At 40.6% G+C, this 25,523-nt stretch overlaps 1 protein-coding gene and 1 non-coding gene across 4 annotated transcripts in view; one reads left to right on the forward strand and one right to left on the reverse strand.

Moving 5' to 3' along the window:
* Positions 1-25,523, forward strand: part of NEDD4L (NEDD4 like E3 ubiquitin protein ligase) — a 403,957-nt gene that overhangs the window by 165,837 nt on the left and 212,597 nt on the right. The window lies entirely within an intron of this gene.
* On the reverse strand, positions 17,278-17,359 carry TRNAS-GCU. Its single transcript has one exon. It is a non-coding gene; the product is annotated as a tRNA-Ser (tRNA).

The raw sequence follows: 25,523 nt of genomic DNA on the forward strand, positions 1-25,523 counted from the left end.
ATTTTTATTTTTTTTACCAAAATCAAATGTTTTTTACAACCCCCTTCAGGATGTCATCTTTTCTTTTAAACCCGGATTTTTTCCCACCTTCTTTATAAAGGTAATTTTTGAAATTTTATAATTTAATCATGCGTTTGCATACCTCCCTATTGAAAACTAGGGAAATTGATAGCTGGTAAGTTACGTAAATACTGTTGCCTTAGAAATTCATGGTAGGAGTGACATTTTTCTTCCTATTCTATTTAGAGTCTTCTATTTTTCCTCCCTAACCGGCAAACCAAGGGAAAATCTCTGTCCAGGACTAATTTAAATTTCACCCAGAGAAGGGGAGAGGAATCTCAACTTTCCAGTGATTTTAAATTACCTAATTTTCTTCCAGATGGAAAAGCTTGCAAAATGGTATTTTTTTGTCAGTGATTGTAGTGAAATATGGATTTATGACAGTTATCATAGCCTTAATTTTTTTCATACTTGGTATCTTTTGCACAATTAAAAATGAATTCAGGTGATTCTGGGAGAATACAATTTACAGTCTAGAAAAAGGACAAACCATGTCTCAGCCAAATTTTCTCCTTTTAATCTCTATATATCTCCCTGTCTCCACACCCCCTTGCCAGTATCTAGTTTTTCATTTCTGTGTTAAAACTTAATTTTCCTGGCTTTTCCATTCCCATATTTTCAAATTTATAAATCCAACAGTCGTATTTTTAGAAATAACCTGAATTGTATATTATATCTGTGTTAATACTGGATTCTGGTTGATGCCCTTCGGTGTGTTTGTGATGTCACCTCTAAATTAAAATGTGACTGCAGATTTAGGATGGCAAAACACAGCAATAAAATCCATGACTAGGATTTAATAAAGTCTGAAACCAAGTCATCCTAGAAGTGAAAATATCTTCATATGTACATTGAATAGAATTTCTCTGTGTTAAAAAAAAAAAAAAAAAAAAGAAAAAAAAAGAAAAAAGCACAAGAGGTTAACTCACAGAACCTAGATTGTATCCTCCGGCTGCTGAGGCATGCCAGCAGAGAGCAGGAACGTAAACGAATTCTGTTGTGGGAAGGTTTTCCCCTGAGCAGAGCATACTGAACTTTCGTGTGACAGAATCACATGAGAAGTTGGATATCTTGATGTAAACAAGGGGCAAGGACAAAGGAACACTTTTTTGCTTTTCTAGCGAGAGGCAGGTGACCCTTTGAATGCCATCTAATTTTATTTCTAATAGTAAAGCTATTTTCTATAGCTACACATATGATTTATATCACTTGGATCTGTGATCTTGAGTCATTTGATATTGGCCCTATCTTCAACCCCACTGCACTTTATATATATATATATATATATATATGTATATATGTGTATCTTTAAATTATATATTACAAATTATGTATGTTGTCTGTCTCCCCCTCTAGTGTGTACGCTCATTGTGGACAGAAAACATGTCTCCCAGCTCTGTTGCATTGTACTCTCTGCACATAAATACCACTGATTGATAGCAAACTTACCAAAGCCATGCAATAAAAGAATTCATATATATCCAGGCAGCTGAAAGGACAGCATTAAAAAGTATTTGACATTTTTTCCTCTTTCTTTGAATTTCAATTTGCCAGGTATTTCAGGAAACAAATTTTGCTGACAGGTTATCATTTTGATTCTGTACAGTTCACAGCTTTGTATGTTTTCTTGGTCACCTTCAGTGCATTCAGTCACTGCTGTATATGGAGAAAAATAGGGGCTTTGGGATGGATTAGGAAAGATTATTTTGGTTTCAAAATGAAGATCTTTGACTAAGATGTGCCTGTTAATAGTCACCAATTCCACTAATGCCCATTCTGTATAATAATGTGGGTATTTAAGTGCTTACTATGTGCCAAGCACTGTTCTAAGCATTAGGGGTAGATACAGGGTAATCAGGCTGTCCCACATGGGGCTTATACTCGTAATCCCCATTTTACAGATGAGGTACCTGAGGCTCAAAGACGTTAAGTGACTTGCCCAAAGTCACACAGCTGACACGTGGCAGAGGCGGTATTAGAACCCTCGACCTCTGACTCCCAAGCCCATTGTCTTTCCACTAAGTCAAGCTGTATTAGACATTGCCACGTCAATCCTTTTCTGGGAACTGAAGTCCCAGAGGACTGTGGATCTTTTTGATTCCTCTGGATCTTTTTGATTCCTCCGAACACATCTAGAGACTCTTGCCTACATAGGCTCTTGTGTGTTATGGATCATATGTTATGTTTTAATCCTTCTTTTTCCCTATAGACCTTCTTTTGCAGTCTGGCTAGAAATTGGTTGGAGACGATACTTGGGGTGGCTATTTTTCCAGGACGGGATACTAAGGAATTGAAAATCAATCAGTGGTATTGAGTGTTTACTGTGTGCTGAGTACTGTACTAAGCATCTGGGGAAGAACAATACAACAGAGTTGGTAGACTCAATTCCTGCCAGGAGGAGCTTACAATCTACATTTTAAGGACTTGCAAATTAGGCCAAATAGTTATCCTCCTCATAGTACATTTATACTCAGTGGTTTAACTGGCCCTCTGAACCTTCAAATCCAGTTTTTGGAAAGTTGATGTTCTTTGCATTCTCCATATACGCAGTCATGGATTTGGTAATATTTACTCACTAAAACTTTATGTGTATAATATTGTCTTGGAAAAAAAACAGTTTTTAATTGAAACCTTTTAAACCTTTGAAACTCCTTTTAAAAATGAGAGAGCTACCTGGATTATTCTCTTGGTTTCCATAGTTCTACAAAGGGTTACTTGGAGTATGGTCGTCAATCAGTCAGTGCTTTGAGCACTTACATTGTGCAGAGCACTGCACTAAATGTGTGGGAGAGTACAGTACATCAGAGGTAGCAGACATGTTCACTGCTCACGGTTAGCTTATGGTCTAAACGGGGAGACAGATATTAACATAATTAAATAATTTATAAATGTTTACTGGTGTTTACTCTGTGCTACTGAATAGAGAAGGCAGGCTGTAACTGAGGTATTGTCCGGTCTTAATAGGTCACTGTTTCATCTATCTATTTAGGCGGCAATTGACAATGCCATAGATTTCCTGTTTGGACTGAAAGATGATACTGATACTGACATCAACCTCATGGTGTTAGGAGACTTGAACACTCATAGATTGCACTTCCTGTAAACTGTCAACACCAGTTCTGATGTCATTCAAAAGTGTCATGGGATCCTTGGAGGTAATCATGAGGTGTTCTCCATCTGCTCTACTCATACCTCAAATGTTAATCACCTAAGAGATTGTTATTGGAAGAGTGGTTAAAGCTTTATCTCCTCCTTGAAAGATTCATAGAAAAAATATCTTTGACTCACTCCTTTCTAAAAAAGGGGTTATTCAGTGGGAGTATTTCTGTAGCACATGAAACCCAAGGGCTTTGTGTGATTTTTTTACAATGGAATTAGGTATCACTTGTCCTATTTTGGGGGATTCCTGATCCACTGCCATCAGTGAATGCCCACCTGTGAAGATAAACTGACTCAAATAATCCTGTTTTCCAATATTCCTGCTCCAGTGTTTCATGAGTTGCCTAAATATGGGATTTACAAAGGCAGAAGATTAAGATGGTCACATTTCCTCTAAGAGGCTTTCTGTGATGAAGCTCTCTGGTCCCCATCTCCCTCTCGCTTCTGTGTCATTTATGCACTTGGATCTGTAATCTTTTGGCACTTGATATTTACCCCACCCTCAGCACCACAGCACTTATATACATATCCGTAACCTATTTATATTATCTGTCTCCCCCTGTAAGACTGTAAGCTCGCTGAGGACAGGAATGTGTCTACCAACTCTCTTGTGCTCTCCCAACGCTTGTGCTTCTTTCAGTGCTCTGTTTATTATGGGCCCTCAGTAAATGCCAGTGATGTGTTGATTATTCAGTCACAGGCTAACTGTAGATTTGGGTATTACCATGTTCTCTCCAGTTTAGTGCTATGGCTCTATAGGCTATTTCTTTGATTTCTCCCCATGAGCTACTTGGTCTCGCAACCTGAATTGATGGCTAGCTTGTAGGCCTTTTTGTGTAGCAGAAGTTGTAGAGGGAAAACTTTTTTTTTTTTCAAAAAAGATCTTAACTTGAATACTCTAGTGGCAAACACAGCAAGCATAGACTCTGGGCTAGGTACAAAATAAATGAGGTGTTGAATGCAGTCCCTGTTCCACATGGGGCTCTCACTCTTAATCTCCATTTTGCAGATGAAAGAACTGGGCCACAGCTAGATAAGTTAAGTGACTTGCCTAAGGTCACACAACAAATATGTTGCAGAGCCGGGATTAGCACCCAGGTCCTTCTGACTCCCAGGCCCGTGCTTTATCCACTGAGCCACATTGCGTAGTCCTCAGTGCACAGTTGGGGCCTAGTTATGTGGTTGAAAGTGATGATTTATTTGTTAAATTAAATACTTTCATATTTCCATTACTCTCATGAGTTTTCTACACAAATTCCAGGCATCAGTCTTGACCTCTTCTCAGATTTGTTTGCTGACTGCTCTTTCTCTTTTCACCACTTGACTGTGGATTGCCTGCAGGCTCTGTTCTCAGACCCTTATTTTTCTCTATGCCCATTCTCTCAAGAAGTCATTGGCTCATAAGGACTGCAGCTACCAGCTCTATGCAGGCGGCTCCCAAATCTACTTCTGTAGTCCCAACCCCTCATTTATCCTGCAATTCTGCATCTCCTTTGGCTCCAGGTCATTTCAATCAGTGGAATTTATTTAGTGCTTTCTAAGTGCATTGTATTGAGCGTTTGGGAAAGAACAATGCAACAGAATTAGCAGACACGTTTCCTGCCCATAATGAGTTTACAGTCTGCCTGCCCGCACTCAAACTAAGTCCATAACTAAGCTATCTTTCCTCCTAAATCTACTCCTTCTCCTCCTGAATTTCCTGTCTGTCAATAATGCCACCATCATTTCTGTCCCTGAAGCCCACAAAGTTGGTATTATCCCTGACTCTCTTCTGTCCTTTCATTCTCACATTCAACATACTTCCAAATCTTATCAGTATTGCAATATCTCTTGGATCCACTCTTTCTTCAGCCATCCTGGTAAAAGCTCCGAGCTAAACTGTTGTATCAGTGTCCTTACTGGTTTCCCCGTCTTCAGCTCCTCTTCCTACAATCTAGGATATACACTGCTTCATGGACCTTCTTCTTGAAATGGGTCTTGGCACATCTCTCCACTCCCTTCTGGCTTCCTGTATTCCCCAACATCCAGTAAAAACTATACACAAGAGGTTGCAAGCTCTCTGTGGGCAGAGATCGTGTCTGCCAACTCTGTGGTACTGTGCTCTCCCAACTACATAGTGCAGTGCTTCGCACACAGTAAAGCACGCAGTTAATACCATTCTTTTTGAGGCAGGACTCTATTAACTAACCCCACTCTTACCCCACTGCTCTCTCATATTCAAAGCCCTCCTGTTATCCCACCTCATCCAAGACATCCCTAGGCAATTCCCGGCACCTCAAATTACATAAACCCGCCAGCCATTTCAAACATCAGCAGTTATGTATATATGGCTATTCAGTTGTACATTTAGTTATTTATTATGCTTACTCTGTTTATCTGTTTCCTCCATTAGAGTATAAGCTCCATGTAAGTAGAAAATGTGTCACTTCTATATTTTGTATTCCCCATGTACTTAGTACAGTGCATTGCACCTAGTTGTTTAGTCAATCATATTTATTGTTCTCTTTCTGCATCCCATACTAAGTGCTTGGGAGAATACAGTATAACAATATAACTGACATATTTCCTTCCCACAAAGAGCTTATGGCCTAGCTAACTGAATGCTTTTGCTACTATTTTTATTTCTACTACTCATAGAGATGAGCTGGCTTTTTATTTAATAATGTTGGTATTTGTTAAGCGCTTACTATGTGCAGAGCACTGTTCTAAGCGCTGGGGTAGATATCGGGTAAGCAGGTTTATTTATTGATAAACATCTGAAATTTAATTTTAGACATTATTGAAAGAAAAAAGTAATTTTCTATAGTCTAAAGGGCAGTCATACCATATTTTATCCTGCCTGAGGTAACCTTGGGAAGCAGAGTTATTGAAGGCCATTAGGCCAACACAGGCAGGACAAATGTATTATCAAACTGGAAAATCCCCAGTGCTCTCAGAGGTCAATAAATACTATCAGTTAACATTCTATTTATGAATATCTAATTTTGATTTAAAGCTATTTAAAACAGCCCTCATACTTGCCCTTCCTGCATACCAACTTGACTGTGTTGAGAAAAGAATGCTGCTCAGTGTCTGTGGGTAGTGTTGAAGAGAATGCTAATAAAAATGATAAGATAGTACTATTTATTGGGCACCCTTAAGGTGCAGACATCTACCAGACATATGGAAAGAGAACAACACTGGAACGTAGGAGTCTTAGGCCTAATCCCAAGTCTGCTATTTCCCTGCTCTGTGACCTTGGGCAAATCACCTAACTTCTCTGTGCATCAGTTCCCTCATTTATAAAACAGGGATGAAATACTTGCTCTCCCTTCCCCTTTGACTGTGAGCCCCATGTTGGACCAGGACTGTTTCCAACTTGATTATCTTGTGTCTACCCCAGTGTTTGACACATAGTAAGCACTGAAATTATTATTATTATTTAGTTATTACTATTATTATCATTGCTGTTCATGTCCAGGTAAAGACAGGTTGGCCAGAGATATTCACAATTTTGGAGTAGATTGAAAGAGTAGTTTCTAACGGCTATAAAATCAATGAATCCATCAGTGGTATTTGAGTGCTTACTGGATGCTAGCACTGAGTACAGGTGCTTGGGATTGTGCGATAGATCCAGTAAATCAGTGGTATTTATTGAGCACTGTGTAACAGAGCACTGCGGTAAGTGTTTGGAAGAGTGCAGTAAAACAGAGTTGATAGACATGGTCCCTGCCCTCTAGGCGCTAACAGTATTAATTCTCATCTAGCAAATTCCGAGTCAAATAGAAGTTTAGTAAGTCTCACTTCTTTCATTTTGACTAATAAAAAGTGTTTAGTGAAGGGGTAGAAAATTGGATTAACTGGACATATCAGTGAATCAATTAATGGTATTTATTGAGCACTTTTTCAGTAAAGAGCACTGTACTAAGCATGCAGGAGATTATAGCACAGGAGAGTTGGTAGAAACGTTCCCTACTCGCAAGGAGCTTCAAGTGTAGAAGGGGAGACAGACATTAACACTGCTTATTAGTTAGTACTACTGGGACAGATATTTAGCTCACATGCGTTTATAAATTCAATATGATCGGATTAAGGACAATGACAGAAAGCCCAGTCACATCACTTTAGGGCATCTTGTCATAGGCCCATCAGCTTCGCTGACACCCAAAAGACTTGCTGTCAATTAAACATATTTACTGAGCACTTACTGTGTGCAGAGCACTTGGAAGAGTACAGTATAACAGAGTTGGTAGATATGTTCGTTCCCCACAATTGGTAATGTCAGTGGGTCGCTGAACCTAAAGAAATTAAGTCAAAGAGAATCTGGCATCATTCAGTCACCCAAAGCCCTTCTCCCAGAGTCTTTATCTCTGGGACTGTTGTTTCATATTTGCCCTAATGTTTTATATATGTAGGGAGGAAATTCTGGAATAATTGGTGGCAGGAGTCTTTAGGCTTAGACTATGGAAGAGTGTGACATTAATATGGGAACCTAGCTCTGAGAACCAATCTTGAAACCTAAATGCTTTGGTGTGTGCATTTCCTCAATCTTTTCTTTAGCTGAACTGTCATTCTGTTTTTGTATATTTGTAAATTATTGGTGAAGTTTAATTTGTCACTGGTTTAATGATAGGAGTTATTCTTTGCTGTTTTCTTTAGTTATTTAATTTTATTTCCTTTTAACTGGGTAGAAAGAGAGAAGCATTTTTTTGTGTATGCAGGGGGAATTGTTTCCAATAATTTGTCAATTCCATTTGAGTAAGATTATTTTTAATGGTATTTAAGAACTTACTATGTGCCTGGCACTCTACTAAGTCCTGGTAGATAATACAGCCAGACACAGTCGATGTCCCACATGGAGTTCACAGTCTTAATCCCCATTTTATAGATGAGATTTACCGACGCAAGTGACTTGCCCCAGGTGACACAGCAGACAAGTGGTGGATCTGGGAAGTAGAATCCTAGTCCTCTGACTCCCTGGCCTGCGGTCTTTCCATTATACCATACCAAGAAGCAGCGTGGCTCAGTGGAAAGAGCATGGACTTGGGAGTCAGAGGTCATGGGTTTGAATCCTGACTCTGCCACTTGTCAGCTATGTGACTGTGGGCAAGTCACTTTACTTCTCTGTGCCTCAGTTACCTCATCTGTAAAATGGAGATGAAGACTGTGAGCCCCACGTGGGACAACCTGCTTACCCGGTATCTACCCCAGCGCTTAGAACAGTGCTCTGCACATAGTAAGCGCTTAACAAATACCAACATTATTATTATTACCATACTGCCTCTCTTTAAATGGCCATTTTGACTGCCATTTTGGCACAGTCCCTTCACTTTCTTAATGTAGAATATACTTGAAAATTCGAGTGGTCTTTTCTTCGTGAAGGCAGTTTTTCAAGGAAAAAGTCAAAGTTTTTGAAGGATTATATAACCAGAACTGTGTGAGAGAGAGAGAGAGAGAGAGAATGAACATGAGAGGTGTGCATAGGGTTCGATCTGTGTGACTGGGAATGTGAAGTGATACATTGTCCCAGTGCAATTTTAGGACTTTCAAATCTATTTTCTTGTATGAAACAGGAAAAGGTTAGTCATGCTGGAGAAGAGTAGAAGTCATGCCAGAGCTTGCATCTAGCTCCCGGCAATAGCTTGCCTAAAGAAGGTCACAAACCAAAGACTGAGATACAGCAATTCGGCGGTGGGATGTGTAATCATACCACCCCTATGCATGGGTGGGAACCTGGAATGATTTCCTGACCTCCACAGTGAGATCTGATTAGACCTACCACAGCTACCTAACCAAGAATCTTAACCTCGGCATAACCATTTAGCCTCTTTGGTAAACACGTGTGTGTTTGGGAAGCAGGAGGACAAATTATTGTTATCATTTCTATATTTAGACAGCTCAAAACAACATGTTGCACGCTTAAACAATGGCTTTCCAAACAGCTCTGTGAAAGAGTAACACCTGTATATTAGAGATAGGATGTCACTGGAGGAGGTGGAGAGAGAAAATGAAGGAATTGGGGAATCAAAACAGAGTTAAAAAGGTGAAGACAACAGTGGAAGTCTTGGTACTAGGTTCAGGTTTCCTAATTTATTGGTATTATCAGAAGAGGAAGATGCTGGTAGGTCTGGACACCTGATGGGTAATGGTAGAGAGGAGGAAAGTGGGCCTCTATGTTTTGAAAGGAAATCTGGCCACATTTGATTTATAGACAAGCCCATGGCCAACAAGCGAATGACATTTTGTGGTAGGATAAGAGGACCCGGCCAAGAAAAGGCAGCCGGATGGTTGGCAGGTTGGTTTGATGGCCATCTGCCCAGCTTGTGATTCCCTGGATGGACCTGAGAATCCTGACAAGAGAGGCAGCCATAGTGCTGCCACATGGATGTTGTCCAGTGAGTTGACCAATCCCAGCATCTCAGAAGGATAATCTCATATGTTTAAAATATGGCCAGAGTGCAACGTTTCTGGAACGCTTCCTCCCTGTAGTACAGAAATCAGGTCAGCCTGGGCCTGGCCAAATATAAATGGTTGTCGGACTCATTAGAGGCCTCAGGAAATTGATTAGATTGTACTTGTGCCAGCTTTTTTTTATGGTCTTTAACTGCTTACTATGTGGTAGGCACTATACTAAGCTCTGGGTTCGTTACAAGATAATCAGGTTGAATACAGTCCATGTCACACTTGGGGTTCACAGTCTTATTCCCCATTTTCAGATAAGGTTAGTATGTCTGCCTGTAAGGTACCTGAGCACTAAAATATAAGGGGAAGCAACATGGCCTAGTGGCAAGAGCTCTGGCTTGGGAGTCAGAGGTTGTGGGTTCTAACCCTGGCTCTGCCCCTTGTCTGCTGTGTGAACTTGGGCAAATCACTTTACTTCTCTGGGCCTCAGTTATCTCATCTGTAAAATGGAGATTGAGACTGTGAGCTCCATGTGGGACAATCTGATAATCTTCTATCTATTCAGTGCTTAGAACAGTGCTTGGCACCTAGTAAGCACTTAACAAATATCATCATCATTATTATTTATAAGGCATCTGAATTTAATTTCTTTTTAAATAGTGATGGAAGAGGTTTAAGGGAAAAAAGGTAATAGTCATAACGAATTTTTTTCACGGCTCAGATTGATCATGGTTGTTTAACTGGGATTGGCTTTGAACTGATATGTATAGGTGTTTTTCAGTACAAGAAAAGTTTGTAAATTAGTAGAGAGTTTTGCAAATGGGAGTAACTATAAATTTTCAAAAATATTGGCTAATGGAATAATTAGTTACAATCTTTAGATTATGCACATATGGTGGGAGTTGGGACTTTTATTAGGGTAATAGTGGCAAGAGGAAAACTTATACTGACAGATATATGTTTAAAAATTTTTTAATTTACCAATTTTCTGATATTATGTTAATATTTTCACTCTGAAAAGTCTGGCCAAAGTATACTATGAAAGCAGTCTGTGGAAAAGCATTTTTCTCAGATTCTCATTGTTTTGGAAGAACCACAACATGACTAAGTATGAGGAGTGGACTGGGAGAGGGGGAAAAAAAAAGTATTGCTCTCCTTTGTACACCAAAGAATATGCTACTGGCCATGAAATTTACTTCTGGGTGCATTTTTGACTACAAAGGCCTTTTCAGGATCTTAACTCCCAACCAAATTATGCAACATAAAACTGTCTTTTCTTGTGCAATTGAAGTATTCCGTAAAGCTAATTCAGGAGTACTCTGGGTATGATCTTGCTGGAAGTAGAGATTAATGATATTAATTATCATTGTCATTCCTTGATAATTGCTCCAAATCTGATTTTTTCTGACAATAGTATTTATGAAATGGGTATACTGTGTGCTGAGTACTGTTCTAAGCACTTGGGAGAGAACAAAAGAGTAGGCAGGATCCCTGCCCTTCAGGACTTCCAATCTCATACTGGAGAAGATACTGAAATTTACAGCTAAAAGGAAGAAGTGGGAAATGTTTGAATTGGTGCTTCTATATTATGGAGTGTAAGTTGATATATACACTAGTGCTGTGTAGCGTTTTGTATATCGGGTGCAGAAATGTTGAAGTGGGAATTGGAAACAAATATCTTTTGAGGAAGACTTCTTGGAGATGTGATTCCAGAAGAGCATTGACCACTGGTAGAACTGTGCTCTGATGGATTTGAGAAACAGGGACTTCCAGGGTAGGGTAAAGGTGTGAGCACAGTGTCAGAGACAGAAGAGATGAGAGTGAAGCTGTTTGTCTGTTAGTTGAGAGGAATGAAATGGGTGAGTTGAGATGTGATTGGAGGAGAGGTTGGCTAATTAGAAGGGAAAATTCGGATTTAATGCCGGAAAGCCTTTCTTCTTTTTGAGGATGGTGATGAAGCTGGTGTAGTTGAGATTCCGGGAATCGCCTCAGTTTTCCATATGTTGAGGAAAAACTTGTGAAAGTGTTTTAAAGAGGGTGTTGCTTCTGTACTTGTATCGCACAATGAGAATGCTGAAGCTACTGAAAAAATGAAAAACATACAAAGCTTTCATGCATGATATAGGCAGGTTGCTTTACTTGGATCAACAAATCTTACAAAGTCAGTAAAAAAAGGATCGACAGTGTAAATAGTGTGACATAGCAGAAAGAACATGGGCCTAGGAGTCAGAGGACATGGGTTCTAATCCTGGATATGCCCCTTGGCTGCTGTGTGACCTTGGGCAAGACACTTAACTTCTCTGAGCTTCAGTTATCTCATCTGAAAAATGGGGATTAAATTCTCCTCCCTCCTACTTAAACTGAGTGGCCCATGTGAGTCAGGGGTATGGACCAACCTGATTATCTTGTACCTACTCTGGCACTTAGTATACTGCTCAGTACATAGCAAGAGCCTTATAAGTACCATTATGGAAAAAAAAGCAAAGGAAATATGCTACATTTCAAAGCCAACAAAATTATTAGGTTTGCATTATACAGGCAATTACAGCAAGAAAAATTAAAGATTTGGTGGCTAACATAGGTTATGTTTTAAATTCCAATCTTTGTAAATGTAGAAAAAACATTTTTGACTGTAGAATTCTAAAATTATTGTTTGGAAAAACACAGAAAATAAGACCACTCAGTTGCATCTGAAGTGGTTCCATCTGAATAATGACCCCCGTTCACCCTCCTCCATTGAAGACTAAGGAGTTGCTTTTGGCAGGCCAAGGGTATCGGCGGAATTTTCTAGACTGCTGCCTGGATTAGAGGCCAGTGTTGAAACTGTTGATATTGAAGGGATGTCATTGACAGATGATGATGATGATGAAGATGGGTGCTCAAAGACCTCAAGGTCTTCTGCATTTTTCATAGCTCGGACTGATGTCCCAATTCCTCAGTAGTTGAAATAAGTAATAATAACAGCTTTTGCTAAGCTAAGTGCTAAGCCTTGTGCTAAACACTAGGGTGGTTCCAGGATAAGTAGCATGGCCTAGTGGATAGAGCACAGGCCTGGGAGTCAGAAGGACCTGGCTTCTAATCCCAGCTCTGCCACTTCTCTGCTGTGTGACCTTACTGAAGTCATTTAACTTCTCTGTGCCTCAGTTACCTCATCTGTAAAATGGGGATGAAGACTGTAAGCCCGATGTAGGACATAGACTGTGTCCAACCTGATAAACTTTTATCTACCCCAGCACTTAGTACAGTGCCTGGCACAGAGTAGTCACTTAAAGTACTATAATGAATAAAAAGAAAATCAGATCAGACTCCATCTTTGACCCACATGGGACTCACAATCGAAAGGGTGGGAGAGAACAGGTATTTCACCCTGACTTTACAGATGAGGAAATTGACTTGCCCAGGGACACACAGAAAGAAAAAACACAAAGAAAGAGCACATACCTGGGAGTCAGAGGACCTAGGTTCTAATACCTGGCCTGCCAAATGCTCTAATCGCTGCCCTGCCAAATGCTTGCTGTGTGACCATGGACAAGTCAGTAAGTCACTTAGCTTCTCTTTGTGTCCCAGTTCTCTTGTACGTCCTCCTACTTAGACTGTGAGCCCATTGTGGGACAGAGACCGTGTCCAACCTAATTAAATTGTATCTACCCCAGTGCTTAGTACAGTGTTTGACACATGGTAATCCTTTAACAAGTACCATAAAAAAAACAAACAAAAGCAGCAGGCAAGATTGGAAACAGGATTTATGCCACGCTCTTGCAAGTTTCAAGGTTTTCTGGGTTTTGAAGGGCCTCAGAAGGTGAGTTGAGGTGAACATTGATCTCTTGCTATTTCTTCAGGATTTGTATCCGCCCAAGTACATAGTAAGTGATCAGTAACTACCTTTGATTCTCTCCTTGTTGGTAATGAGGCTGGAGCCATCTTAACTGTCAGAGATAATCTAATGGTACGATCAAGGCAGCGTGGCTTAGTGGAAAGAGCACAGGCTTAGGAGGCAGAGGTCGTGGGTTCTACTTCCGGCTCTGCCACTTGTCTGCTGTGTGACTTTGGACAAGTTACTTAACTTCTCTGAGCCTCAGTTAACTCATCTGTAAAATGGGGATTAAGAGCGTGAGTCCTACGTGGGGACCTTGTATACCTTGATACCTTGTATCTTCCCCAGTGCTTAGAACAGTGCTTGGCACTGTTAAATTTGTTGTTGTTTAGTGGCAAAATATAGACCTGGCAACAACAGTCTAATCTCCCCCGATTAGACTGTAAGCCCGTCAAACGGCAGGGACTGTCTCTATCTGTTGCCAACTTGTTCATCCCAAGCGCTTAGTACAGTGCTCTGCACATATTAAGCGCTCAATAAATACTATTGAATGAACAATAATAAGGTTCACTCCCCAGTTCATACTCATGAATATCAAAATAAACTCTGAGTGTGACGCAAAAAGCATAGAGGTATGGGTATTTAAATACAAAAATACCTTGAGGGCCATATCCACCTCCCCTCCCTCTCAAAGGTTTATTGATCGGTGGTATTTATTGAGTACTTACTGCATGCAGTACACCATACTAAGAGCTTAGGAGGATTAGTACAATAAGAGTCAGTAGATGTGATCCCTGCCCTCAAGGAGCTTACAATCTAGAAGGGGAGACAGACATTAAAATAAATTATAAGATGAGAAAATGTCTGGTTATATGGATACGTTCATAAGAACTATGGAGTTGGGGGTGGGATATCGAAGTGCTTAAGGAGGATACAGGGAGCAAGGTGGGGAAATAGGGGATTAGTCGGGGAAGGCCTCTTGGAGGAGATGATTTTAGTAAGACTTTGAAGATGGGGAGGGTGGTGGTCTGTCGGATATGAAGGAGGAGAGGATTCCAGGCCAGCGGGAGGATGTGGGGAATTATTTTAATAAGACCAGGTCACTTACTCAAAATATTTAATGTATTTTTCAAATGGGCAGTGTGATAGACAGCATGCCCCTTGCTGTTCTTTCTGTATGATTATGCTTTCTGCTCTGCAGTTTGGGGGATGTCACAGCTTATTGGTGGAGTAACCACACTGTCACAGAACACAACTTTTGCTGCAAGTCAGAATGGGGGATGAACAAGGAGCAACACTAAATTGGGAAGCAGCATGGAGTAGTGGATAGAGCACTTAGCACATCTGCTTTGCAGCAGACAATTATGGTTTGCAGTACGGGCCCTAGATCTAATCCCGGCTCTGCTACCTGTCTGCTGTGTGGCCTTGGTCAAGTCACTTCACCTCTCTGGGCCTCAGTTGCCTCATCTGTAAAATGGGATTTAAGACTGAGCCCTATGCAGGACACGGACTGTGCCCAACTCGATTTGCTTGTTATCCACCCCAGCACTTAGTACAGTGCCTGGCATATAGTAAGCACTTGACAAATACCATAATTATTGTTATTGTTATTTCTTACCATTTTTATTGACTTTTCAGAAGGTTTGTGACTTTTGAAGGTTTAGGCACTGTCATCTAATAAACAAGTTAGCCCCAAGGAGATTTTCAAAAAATCTGAGGATTCTGTCACAGTGAAATAGCCTGTTGTGGTACAGTGCTCTGCTCAATAAATACCATTGATGATGATGATGTTATATCACTGTTCAAGGTGCTACTGTTAGGCCTTTCCCCATCACACACAGAGTAAGGCAGGATCGTATAAGGTATGCATAATTTACCATGCATAGCATAGTCAGAGGTCGTGGGTTCTAATCCAGGCTCTGCCACTTGTCAGCTGTGTGACTTTGGGCAAGTCACGTAACTTCTCTGTGCCTCAGTTACCTCATCTGTAAAATGGGGATTAAGACTGAGAGTCCCACGTGGGACAACCCGATTCCCCTGTGTCTACCCCACCGCTTAGAACAGTGCTCTGCACATAGTAAGCGCTTAACAAATACCAACATTATTATTAACTGACTGAACATCTTCAGGTATTCTTGAATCAATCAGGTCATGTAGGAGCTTTATATTCTGATGATTTACTATAGGAGCACCCATAAAAAAAAAACTGCAGGTGATTTTGATCAGCTTTGCAGATGCCACAGAGAGCTATGGGCTAACAATAAGCTTGAAGAAAACTGAGGACACACCCTTTTTTGTACCAAGGAATTCCTATACGCAATCATAAATTTCCATCGTGCACCCAAGAGATAAATCCTATTTATTCTGTTCACTAGGCAACATATCCCACAAAGATTTGTGGATAGAAAAAGTAAAAATCCCATTCCAGAAATCCAGTTTGTACTTTGGAAGATGTATAGAATGTGGAGCCAATGCTTCCACTATATTGAAGGACTACAGATGTTCTTGACTCGGAGCTAATGACCATCGAAATCGTATCTGTTATCTAGCACAGTTGCTGTGTGGTAAACTGAAGTAGGTGGATCGTCGGAAAATAGAGCAGAAGAAACATCTTAAAGATACAGCATAGTACAACCTAAAGAGGTCTGGCGTAGATATGGACTACTCAGAGTAATAGGCAGTAAACACATCAGCTTTGTAGGAGACAATTATGGTTTGCAGTACGGGCCCTTGAAATTCAGGGAGGTTGAAATAGAAAAAGGTACTTTGCAGCAGCTGCCACCATCTAGCCAAGGACAATCTTTGTATGTGCTTAAGGTAAAAGACTGCACTTTTCAGTCTTGCTAATACCCATTGCTAATATAAGTAGGAGTGTCTTCTTCGGATACAGAGGCAGATCTGTGGTCTCCAACAGAGGATAGACTATCTCTGTGCCCCTTCAAAGCCCCCTTGTAAACCTACTTCCATAAAGCAATTCCCAATTTATTTTCACTGGTACTGGTTATTTCATCCACCAGCCGCCATAAGCACTTCTGGGTAGAGAGATGTGTATATTCCATTTATTTATTCATTTTTCTATAAGCTTTTTGTTGCCAGTTGTACTTCTCTGTTGTCCACTTCTCTGTTTTCCCTTCTGCATCCACTCTGTATGTACTTTGTGTGCCTGTCTCCCCTATAGGTAAATGAGTTTTCAAAGGCTACCCTCCCATGTGCCTTGTACCGTGGTCTGTAGACATTAGATGCCCGATAAATACTATTGAATGAATGAGACAATGTGAGGAGCAGGATGACCTCGTGGATAAAGCATGGACCTGAGTCAAAAAGGGCCTGAGTTTTAATCCAAGTTCTAGCAGTTGTTTGCCGTGTGACCTTGGGAAAGTCACTTCACTTCTCTGCCTCACTTATCTCACCTGTAAAATAGACATATGGACCATGTCCAACCTGATTAGCTTGTATCTATCCCAGCACTTAGCACAATGCCTGGCACATAGTGCTTAAAAAATACCATTAAAAAAATCAATCGGACCCGTATAAGGTCATTAATTTTATTGCCATTGTTCTTGTCTGTCTCCCCCGATTAATAATAATAATAATAATGTTGGTATTTGTTAAGCACTTACTATGTGCAGAGCACTGTTCTAAGCGCTGGGGTAAACACAGGGGAATCAGGTTGTTCCATGTGGGGCTCACAGTCTTAATCCCCATTTTACAGATGAGGGAACTGAGGCCCAAAGAAGTGAAGTGACTTGCCCACAGTCACACAGCTGACAAGTGGCAGAGCTGGGATTCGAACTCATGAGCTCTGACTCCAAAGCCCGTGCTCTTTCCACTGTGCCACGCTGCTTCTCAAAAATGAGCTCTTCCGACGAGGATAGGATTCGAACCCACGCGTGCAGAGCACAATGGATTAGCAGTCCATCGCCTTAACCACTCGGCCACCTCGTCCTCCCCTACAGATTAGACTGTAAGCCCGTCAAAGGGCAGGGACTGTATCTGTTGCCGACTTGTTCATTCCAAGCGCTTAGTACAGTGCTCTGCACATAGTAAGCGCTCAATAAATACTATTGAATGAATGAATGAAAGGTCTGGCTAAAGATTTGACTTTGGAGAGATAATTGACAGAAACTACTGTTATCTGATGTTTAGGATAATTTGTGAATGTCATTTTTAGTGAATACTTTTGTCTCCCTTTACCACTGCTGAATGAGAGGAATGGGATGGAGTTTGGTTTTGGGTAGGTCACTCCAAATATTTGACTATTCAGTAAGCAGGCACTTAGGTAGGCTAAGAGACTTTAAACACCACCATTTAGCCTGAAAGGCTTCCAAGTCGCCATAAATATTTCATTTTATTCAAGCTTTTCGTCACCTACAAATGTCAGTTTTTGTTAGGTGATTGCATAAGACAGCTCTAAAAGCTAAATTGAGCTTTAAGTGAATGGGCAAGATTATGAATTTTTATAAGTTTTTTTGCCGTTTTCAGCTTGTGACATAATTTTAACTAGTAGACTTTTTTTCCAGAATGTTCAGTTCTGAAGAATATTGAAATAGAAAGCTGAACACACATTTCAGAAAGAATGATTTTTAAAATGCACTTGAAAAAAGCACTTGAAAAATAAGCTCTAAGGGGAATGAAGTGTGTTCAAATTAAAGAACTGAAACACTGAGGCCAGGGCGGTGCCAGATGTGTGAATAGCCTCCAAATGGAAACTAAGGCTATTGAAGTTGTAAATGTTAATACATTCAAACTTCTCACAGATGGAAAATATTTAGGCTATTAAAGCAAAAATGAAGCATTTAAACAAACATTTTACAAAAGAATTGAATTGGAACTGGTGAATGCTCAAGGTTTTGGAGTGCTTTTTGCTTTTTTTTTTGACAAAGAAAAAACAGTTACAGCTAAACAGTACTTGTTTTGAACTTTCTTTGAATTGCTTCAACTCTTTGGACATTTTAACTTGCTAATTGTCTTTGGCTCTGAAAAAAGCAAATTCAAGGCAAATGAGCAATTTGAGGGTTTTAAGATTTGAGAATTTCTATAGCCGTTTCTGTAATTTCAAGCTAAAGTAGTTACTTTCCCTTATTTGGCATTTGATGACGATAATAAAAATTTTAGTGATTTGGATCATAAATGTATAAGCACAGAACATTTGTGTTGAGTCCAGGACCCATGGGAAGAGTGGATTAGAGGAAAAGGTGCACTTTCAGGATAAAGATTATTTTTGAGAACAGGCAAGAAATTTCCTATAGCTCTTTTATGCTAAAAATCCATCTATCATGTAGAGTGGTTCCATTTAATAATCACGATCTAAGCTTTCTAGATAATTGTGGTATGTGATAATCTACATGCCAAACACCGTGCTAAGGGTTAGGGTAAAATACAAGATGTTCAGGTAGGACACAGTCCCTGTCCCACATGGGATTTTCTCCAATCTTCAAAGGCCTTTCTCCAATATATTCTTCATCTCTCAAGCAAGCAGGATTATATAAATGCTGAAGGTAGAATAGGAAGCTTGTTTCAATGGATTGTTCTTTTTCATCTGAAATACTGAAGCTGAGAAAGTGAAATGTCAACTGCAACTACAGAGTACACTTGGGGGTGGTGGAGGAAGGAATGTGATGTTGCTGCTTCTCCAGTTTATTAAGCATCTTAGTGCTTTCTACTTGGTAAAAAAACTATTGCCCTCTCCCTGCTTGCCACATGAGGGGAAATATCATAATAATAGGAGTAATAATGATAATGTGAGTGATCTCAACCAGGCCACTACACTACAGACCAACTGAGGTGATGAAGGAAATTATATGATACTCTTTAGCTACTGCAAGCTATGATAAGATGTCCTTTGTCCAACTTCTTAGGGGGAAGAAAAAGGGAAAAAAATGGTTGGCTGAGATATCTGCATATCAACCAATGGGGAGAATCACTTATCAATCGATCAGTGGCATTTATTAAGCACTTGTGTGTGCAGACCACTGTACTAGCTGTTAGGGAGAGAACGATGCAACAGAGTTAGTAGGTGTGTCCCCACCCACAATGAAGTTAGTGGCTAGAGCTTACATAGGGAGGCAGAGAGAGTCATATGGGGATTGGAGAGGTTAAGGAGAGAGAGAAAGTTGCCAGGGACCTGCAATGGTAGGGCTTCTGTACTGTAGAGTGCAGTGATGGGATCTCTTGTTCCTGTAAAAAATTGGTGGGAATCTGTAATACCCATACACATAAGGAGCGGTCAGAAGCCTGGCCCAGAGAGAAGATGGCAGTGATGATAAAGACTTCTCTTCTTCCTCCTCCCCTTTTTCCTCTTTTCCTCTCTCCTCTGTGCTCTCAACTGTAAGCTCATTGAGAACAGGGAACGTGTCTGCCAACACTATTATAGTTTACCCTTCCAAGTGCTTAGTACAGTGCTCTGCTCACAGTAAACGCTAAATAAATATGATTGACTGTAAGTTCCTTGTGGGCAGGAAACGTGACTACCGACTCTGTTACCTTGTACTCTCCCAAGTGCTTATACAGTGCTCTGCACAAAGTAAGAGCTCAATAAATACAATTAATTGATTTTCTGTATCTGGTTCTCCCCTCCCATTCTCACTCTCTTTCTCTTCCTCCTTCTAACTTTATAGTTTTTCTTTCCCCCATTTCCCTTTTCCATCTCCCTTCTCCCTCCTTTGTATTTCCCATCCTCTCTCCCACACAAAGTAACCAAATTTCTGATATTTTACAGAAGGCAAGCGTGGTCGCTCAGTACCCTAAAGAATTCGAGTCACTTGTCTGTCAGCCCCTTGTCAGTATGTCTTTGCTGAAGTTTGCAGGGCCAGTAAAGAGGTTAAGTGTGTCAATGAGTGGCTCCTCGACTCCCTTCACAGCTCCAGACTGTCAGGGTCCATGCAAACAGAGGTGGAGCTGAAAGCTTTCAGGAGGGAGGCTGGGTGTTTAAAGTCAAAGTTCTGGAACTACAGGTGTCCAGTGCCTTAGCTATGCAGTCACGGGACACCTATATGTCCCAAACTTTTCCTGGGAACAGACCAGTTGAAAACTGAACAAAAAGCCATTGTTCCAGTGAGCCCTAATTCTAATTTTTCATGGTATTTGTTACGTGCTTACTATGTGCCAGGCACTGAACTAGAAGAGAAGCAGCGTGGCTCAGTGGAAAGAGACCGGGCTTTGGAGTCAGAGGGCATGGGTTCGAATCCCGGCTCTGTCACTTGTCAGCTGTGTGACTGTGGGCAATTCACTTCACTTTTCTGTGCCTCAGTGACCTCATCTGTAAAATGGGGATTAAGACTGTGAGCCCCACGTGGGACCACCTGATTCCCCTGTGTCTACCCCAGCGCTTAGAACAGTGCTCTGCACATAGTAAGCGCTTAACAAATACCAACATTATTATTATTACTACACTCTGGGAGATACAAGCTGGATATAGTCCATGTCTCACATGGGGCTCACAGTCTTAATCCCTATTTTACAGATGAGGTAACTGAGGCACAGAGAAATAAAATACCTTGCTCAAGGTCACACAGAAGACAAGTGGGGGAGCTGGGATTAATACCTTAGTCTTTCTGACTCCTAGGCCCCTGTTTTATTCATTAGGCCACCCTCCTTTACTGGCTGACTTTGGCTCTTAACTCCGTGCCCAAGTGCTAGAGGCTTCCCAGGAATGTGGGGCTTCCTGCCGATCCAGGCCAATGGCCAAGTTGAAATTGTCACAACTTCTCTTCTCAGTTTGCAGTTGGAAAAACTATTGCATCCTTTTGACATAAACTCATGCTTTATTTGTAATTTAGTGAAAGTAATTATTAGCTTCCCCAAACATATGATTTTGTAAGCTATGACTATGGTATTAATTGAGAGGACTTGGGAAAATGCTCAGCCACTTTGACCTTGTATTCAGAATTCTGGGAAAAAGTTAGCCATGTGTGCTGCATATGTTAGAACAAACTCATTTTTCATAAAAGCCATTAGCACTTTCAAGACATCTAGAGGCTTGCAAAGTTTCTTAAAAGGAAATCAAACAGACATACAGATAGTTAGGCATGTGGTAACCTAGTGATGTTCTTGCAGTATCTCATCCAGTGTAACCTGCAGAAATGGAGCTCTCTTCAACACCTGAATTTGCTCGGCCTCCACCACAAAATTACACATTTAAAGGGATTTTACTAAGACTTAAAAATTATATTCAAAGATAGCTTACTCCTGCTTTCCATTTTGATAGCTTTTTCTTCCTGATAATTGGAGTTTATTGACTTTGAATTATTAGAGTGCTTCTTTATTTCAAGGCAAAAAAATTACATTTTCTTCGATATACTTAGGTTACCTTCATCTCTCAGATCTTTAGTTCAGACCAACTCTTACCTTTGCCTGCAGGGATGTTTGTGGATTTTTTGGGTACATTTGTTACTGCTGCTTTGGCATCAGGTTTGGACCTGTTAAAGCAGGCAGTCAACATGGGTAGGTAGGTATAAGCACAAATATTTTAACCTGAAGATAACTGATAAATTTCCCCCCCATCATTCAATGTTTTAGCATAAACTGGCTGCTTTCAGCACAAGTAATGTTGGTATTTGTTAAGCGCTTACTCTGTGCAGAGCACTGTTCTAAGCGCTGGGGGAGACACGGGGGAATCAGGTTGTCCCACATGGGGCTCACAGTCTTAATCCCCATTTTAATAATAATAATAATGTTGGTATTTGTTAAGCGCTTACTATGTGCCGAGCACTGTTCTAAGCGCTGGGGTAGACACAAGGGAATCAGGTTGTCCCACGTGGGGCTCACAGTCTTAATCCCCATTTTACAGATGAGGTAACTGAGACCCAGAGAAGTGAAGTGACTTGCCCACAGTCACACAGCTGACAAGTGGCAGAGCTGGGATTGGAACTCATGACCTCTGACTCCAAAGCCCATGCTCTTTCCACTGAGCCACGCTGCTTCTCTAATTTTAGTGTGCGCAAATTAGATTTTTCCAGTGATTTCTACAGTAGATGGATCAGTTCTAAGAGGAATCAGTTCCTCCTGGATAAAAACTGGCTTTGAAATATCAATATCTGTTTGGAAACTTTAATTTGCAGTCAGCTTATATGAGGAGGAAATGTTATTTACCTGGAAAATTGGGCTCACTACTTAAGAGCCTTGAATTTAGATCCTGAATTTCCCCCTTGAGGTTGTCATTTTTTTCTTTTTTTTTTTTTTTTTGACACATAAGCCAGAATTCTGAAATACTTTCCTCCCTGGATACTTTGATATCTTTTCATAAAAAGTGCTTCAGGATCATATTTTCATTTTTAAAAGCTTCATTTTTTCTCTGCCTATCAAAGCTTAATATTTATATTTTCCCGAGTGTCTTTATTACCCTTCCTAAGAACCTTTTTTCATTAGGAAAAAACAAGCAACATGGCCTTGTTGATAGCATATGAATCTGGGAGTCAGAAGCACCTGGGTTCTAATCCAGGGTCTGCCATTTGTCTTCAGTGTGACCTTAGGCAAGTCACTTAACTTCTCTGTGCCTCGGTTACCTCATCTGTAAAATAGAGATTAAAACTGTGAGCCCTAATTGGAACATAGACTGTGTCCAAGCTGATTAGCTTATATCTATTCCACTGTTTAGTACAATGCCTGGCATATAGTAGGCACTTAAATGCCATAAAGAGAAGAGGTGAAAGCAGTGAAATTTAGTGGGAAGATCATGATCCTGTGAGTTAGAGGACCTGGACTGTAGTTTCAGCTATGCCACTTGCCTGCTGCGTGACTTTGGACAAGTCACTAAATTTCTCTGCTCCTGCATCATCGATTAAATGGGGATTCAATACCTGTTCTCTCTCCTGTTTAGACGGGCACTCCCATATGGAATAGGGACTTTGACCTGATTATCTGGTATCTCCCCTGGCACTTAGTACAGTACTTGGCATATAGTAAACACTAGCAGATACTACTATTATTAGATATGAGATGAAGTTCCCTAATAGTATGGTATGTAAAATTTTATGGAAAAAAGTACAAAATATTAAATGCAAGAGTGCTATGATGCTTCAGAAAGTGCTGAAATAATACCTGGGGAAAAATTAACAGGGAAAGCTTCCTGGAGGAAGTGGGATTTCAGAAAGGTTTGGGAGCTGGGATTTCAGAAAGGTTTGGAAGATGGGGAGGACTGTACTCTCATGGACTTGGAGAAATAGAAGGAAGTTGCAGGCAGGAGAAAGGGTGTGAGTCAGAAGACAAGGGTGGGAAATATGACCGAGAGAAAGAGCGAGCCTGTGAGGAATGGAAAGTATGAGTTGGACTATAGTTGGAGATGATAGTGGATAGGTGGAGGGAGAGAGATGATGGAGTGCTTTGTAGCCTGTGGTCAGGAGTTGGTTTGATGCACAGATGAATGGGTGTCCATTGGAGAGCTCTGAGGAATGGAGATCTGAGCTGCAGAATGACATATTCACTGGAGAAGGGAGGCATTGGAGACAAGGAATCTAGTGAGAACAACAAGTTCTCCTAGTAGTCAAACAACATGTTCCTGGATGGATTTGGATGAAGAAGAACAGGTAGATCTTTGAAATGTCATGGAGGAAGAATGACTGAGATTTGGGGCAGACTGGACATGAGATGAGAGGAATCAAGGCTAATCACCAGGTTTTGAGCTTTGGAAACAGGGAGGATGGTGGTGGTGTCAACCGGGATGAGAAAATCTGAGGAGAGTTTTTGAGAAGGAAGAAGAGGAGGTGGACAATTTGAGGTCCACAAAACCTTCTTATGGAGATGGCTTTCAGACAAGAGGAAATGTGAGGCTGAAGACTGAGGGAAGGTTGATCTTAGCAAAGTAGATTTGGTAATCTGCCTAGAGGTGGTAGCTGAAACTGTGGGAGCAGATGAGCTCCCCGAGGGACTATAAAATGAAAAGATTAAGCAACCCATAACAAAGTCCTGAGAACACCCACAGTTGAGGTGAAAGGTAGAAGAGTAACCAGGAAAAGAGCAGTCAGAGAAGGAGGAGAAAAACCAGGAGAGAACTGTGCTGGTGTTATCAGAAGTGGGGTGTGGTACATAGTGTAAAGGTCACTGAAAGGTCCTGAAGGATTATGATGTAGAAGGGACAATTATATTGGTGAGGAACAAGTCTTGGGTGATCATTGAAGTGACCATTGAGATTCACTCCAATCTCAGTGGAATGAAGGAATTCTGAAGTACATTTCAGAAAGTCAGGAATGGAGTGGGATAAGAGGAAGTAGAGGTAATGGGTGTAAACTGTACGTTGGAGGAGTTTGGATGACAGTGGAAATAGGGAAATGAGGCAATAGTTGGAAGTTGCAGCATGCATTCACTGCTATTGTTGAGGTACATTATGGTGTATGTCACAAGTTGGCAGCTTTCCTTTCTCCCACTCGCCCCCCTTTCGGATTGAACTGTCTCAGGATAGATATATTTCAATCAATCATATCTATCGAATGCTTACTGTGTGAAGAGCACTGTACTAAACGCTTGGGGAGTACACTATGACAGAGTTGGTAGTCATGTTCCCTGCCCACAACGAGCTGACAGCCTGAGGGGAGATATATTTGGAGCATTCAAAAATATTTCATTTACAGTGTGGGTTCATATCATTCATGTATGTCATCTTGTAACTAAAGGACCACTCTGCATCACAATTGATCTACAGACCTGGAAGAAATTCCATCAACTTTTATTTATTGAATGATCTCATACTTTTTCAGTGCAATTACCTTTTGTTTTTCTGGTTGGATAATTAAGTGTATAAGCATATTCAAGGAATGTGCAGTAACATAATCCTGATTTTAAGCACTCAGATGAAAGATGCCTACTTTACTTTCCTGTGGAGACATGGACATTTCTTTGAGGTTAATATATCATCACTGTACCCAATCTCTTGTGCACTCACCTTTTATTTGCGGAAAGAATAAAAAGGAAAATCACCATGAATAAGCAACTTTTCTTACCTTTAGTGGTTAACTAGTACAGTGCTCACTATAGCCCATGCATTTCTATTTAAAAAGAAAATTTTCGAAAGCTGGAAAATGTCAATCACGGATAAGTCGGCCACAGAATGAAATAACCTGACTACTGTAAGACTTCTTGTAAAGCTGCTCTTTTTTTTAGGGATGTCTCAATCAAT

Source organism: Ornithorhynchus anatinus, chromosome 3 (assembly GCF_004115215.2).
Source record: "Ornithorhynchus anatinus isolate Pmale09 chromosome 3, mOrnAna1.pri.v4, whole genome shotgun sequence".
Taxonomy (NCBI): domain Eukaryota; kingdom Metazoa; phylum Chordata; class Mammalia; order Monotremata; family Ornithorhynchidae; genus Ornithorhynchus; species Ornithorhynchus anatinus.